Source organism: Bos indicus, chromosome 8 (assembly GCF_029378745.1).
Source record: "Bos indicus isolate NIAB-ARS_2022 breed Sahiwal x Tharparkar chromosome 8, NIAB-ARS_B.indTharparkar_mat_pri_1.0, whole genome shotgun sequence".
Taxonomy (NCBI): Eukaryota; Metazoa; Chordata; class Mammalia; order Artiodactyla; family Bovidae; genus Bos; species Bos indicus.
The window spans coordinates 97,923,152-97,926,587 of NC_091767.1; the positions used below are offsets into that span (position 1 = coordinate 97,923,152).

Here is a 3,436-nt window from a genome sequence, read left to right on the forward strand (position 1 = left end):
ATAATAGTTAACATTATTGAACATTTCCTATGTGCCAGGCATTTTTCAAAACAAGTTATTTCTTTTTTAAAATTTCATCTTTATTGAGCTGTAATTAATATACAAAAAACTGCACCTCATTAATGTATACAACTTGGTGAATTTGGACTTATGTATCCATCCATGGTAGGCTTCCTGAAGGAGGGCATGGCAATCCGCTCCAATATTCTTGGCTGGAGAATCCCATGGACAGAGGAGCCTGGCAGATTCCAGTCCATACGGTTGGAAAGAGTCAGACACGACTGAAGCGACTTAGCACGCACACTTGCGTACACCCATGTTATCAACAGCACCGTACAGGTAGTAAACGTATCCATCACCTGCAAAAGTTTCCCTGTGTCCATCTGCTAGATAAACATGTTATTTTTCAACAGATCACATTTCTAAACAGGTTAAATCTTCACAATAGTCCTCTAACTTTCTTCGTCTCCACAATAATCCAATGAAGATCATCCAAATGGGGAAACTGACTAGCCCAAAGTTACAGTATGGTGCATGGAGTAAATGGTAAATGGTAAATGCTAGTAAATGGAGAACTCCAAAGATCATGCTCCAAACTACGGGGGTATGCTGTGTGATGTATGAGGGTAAACTGTATGAAATCACCAACATTCCACCATTACTGATTCTTGCAAACAGTAGTTTTGTAGGCAGTGTCCACAAGATTGTGAATTATTATCTTCCCTTTGCTTTTTTTGTTTGAAATGACAATGTGTGTCCTTAATCTTTGCCTTAGGATCCAGGATCCACTGAAGGCTATGAAACCAACAGAAAGACAGGAACTATAAACAAGGTTCTCTCCATTAGATAGTCTATTTCACTTCAAGCCCTTGTTGAGACTCAGTAAAGGTTTTTACTCTAGTCATTAAAACATTAAAAATAACACAATTCTAGTGCTTGCTTCAGCAGCACATAAACTAAAAATTGGAACGATACAGAGAAGATTAGCACGGCCCCTGCCCAAGGTTGACAAGCAAATTCCAGAAGTGTTCCATATTTTTAACCAACGCAACGCTTTACAGCAATTATCCTCCAATTTGAAAAAAACACAATTCTAAATAGCAAACTAGGATATGTTTAGCACTTTGGCAGAGAGAAGAAGAAAGGAAAAATAAAAGTCCGGTGTCCACTGGGAATATATTTGATCTTTTTCCTCTCTGAATTCAGAACGAGCGTCAGCATTTGCTGTGTACAAAGTGCCAAAATGAGCTGATAGGGTAGATGTTTTAAGACATATGAAGACAAACATGAGTTCAGAACCAAAGCCTTCACCTGAGAGTACAGCTAATATTATCAGTGTAAGTATTTTTTATTTGTAGTGTACACAGGCTGGGGGGACACAAGCTGTTTTAATAGTTTCTCTTTGAATAACAGGAATGACTTCTACTAAATGTAACTCTGAAAGATTAGAGAAGAGTCATAAAAAATAATTTTAACAGCCATGATCCCCTGTCCTCCCACTTAAATAAACTCTGCCTATTCTATTATTGTATTATACCATAAGCTACAGGGCTAGGAAACTCCCACTATTTCCAGACTCACTCATGCATGTTTGTGATTGACGGACAAGTGAGGCTGAAATGTGCAAATGGAAATGAAACATTCAAGATTATACATCTCCCAGGTAGGGGTTGGCCCTCTTCCAGCATCTTAAGCTTGGCCAAGCTCTGCAGGGATGAGTATTCAAGGAAAGATGCTTGTTCTGAACCAAAGCCTGGAATAACTCCTCCCCTTCCTGAACCTCTAAATACGCCCCCTCAAAACTTGCTCTTTCATGATCTATACTCATTTAGTCAACAAATAGCAACAGAGCCTGGAAAATCCACTCTTATCCAGGCCCTGAGAAAACATACAGTTAGTTGAGAAGAGGTCCAAGATCAGAGGAACTTAGAGTCTAAGACAGTGATTCTCAACTCTGAATGCATGTTAAAATTACCTAAAGCTTTACAAAAATCCTAATGGGTCCCACTGCTAACTAATTAAATTATAATCACTGGGGTAAAGACCAAAGAGGAGCCAAAGTTGAGAATGACTAGGAAAGAGACAGACAAATATACCACTGTCATACACTGCTGTTGTGGAAAGTGTAAGTTCTATTAGACCCTAAAGGAAGGATCCCACCCCAACTTTGAGGGAGTCACAGGTTGGCTGGAAGGCACCTGACCTCCTATATTATACTTGAAGAGAAAAGGAGATAACAGAGAAGGCAGGGTAAGGAATGAGGGCAGAGGGGGCAGTGTGAGCAAAATGAAAGGCAGCATGAAATTCTCCAGAACTGCAAATTGTGTAGTGCAGTGTAGTGTAGCATAGTATATTGTGGTGTGGTGTAGTACAGTGTAGTGTGGAGTGGTGCGGTGTGGGTAGTCTAATGTCATACAGTGTGGTGCAGTGTAGTGTAGCGTAGTGTGGTGTGGTGTGATATAGTATGCTATAGTGTGGTGTAATATAGTATAGTGTGGCATGGTGTGGTGTGCTATAGCACAAAGTAGTATGGTGTAGAGTGGTGTGGTGTAGTGTAGTATAGTGTGGTGTGGTATAGTGTAAGTGTACTGTAGTACGGTGTGGTGTAGTATAATGTAGTATGGTGTGGTGTGGTGTAGTATAGTGTGGTGTGGTATAGTGTAGTATAATATAGTACGGTGTGGTGTAGTATAGTATAGTGTGGTGTGGTATAGTATAGTATAGTGTGGTGTGTGTGGTATAGTATAGTGTAGTATGGTGTAGAGTGGTGTGGTATACTGTAGTATAGTGTGCTGTGGTATAGTGTAGTATAATGCAGTATGATGTAGTGTGGTGTAGTATAGTGTGGTGTGGTGTGATATGTATAGTATGATCTGGTGCAGTGTAGTGTGGTATGGTGTGGTGTGGTATAGTGTAGTGTGCTATGGTGTGGTGTGGTGTAGTGTAGCATGGTGTGGTGTGGTGTAGTATAGTGTGGTGTGGTATGATGTGGTGTGGTGTGGTGTGGTATGGTGTGGTGTGGTGTAGTATGGTGTGGTGTGGTATAGTATGGTATAGTGTGGTGTGATATAGTATAGTGTGGTCTGGTGTAGTGTGGTGTGGTGTGGTATAGTATAGTGTAGTATGGTGTGGTGTGGTGTGGTATAGTATGTGTGGTGTGGTGTAGTATAGTATGGCTGTGTGTGGTGTAGTATAGTATAGTATGGTGTGGTGTGGTGTGGTGTAGTACAGTGTAGTGTGGCATGGTGTGGTGTGTATAGTATGGTGTGGTGTGGTATAGTATGGTATAGTGTGGTGTGGTGATATAGTATAGTGTGGTGTGGTGTAGTGTGGTGTGGTGTGGTATAGTATAGTGTAGTATGGTGTGGTGTGGTGTGGTGTGGTATAGTATGGTGTGGTGTGGTGTAGTATAGTATGGTGGTGTGTGTGGTGTAGT

At 40.9% G+C, this 3,436-nt stretch overlaps 1 non-coding gene across 1 annotated transcript; it reads left to right on the plus strand.

Annotated features, from left to right (window-relative positions):
• Positions 1 to 932: 932 nt before the first annotated feature.
• Positions 933 to 1,040, plus strand: LOC139184742 (U6 spliceosomal RNA). The gene has a single exon (XR_011568296.1). It is a non-coding gene; the product is annotated as a U6 spliceosomal RNA (small nuclear RNA).
• The last annotated feature ends 2,396 nt before the right edge of the window (positions 1,041 to 3,436 follow it).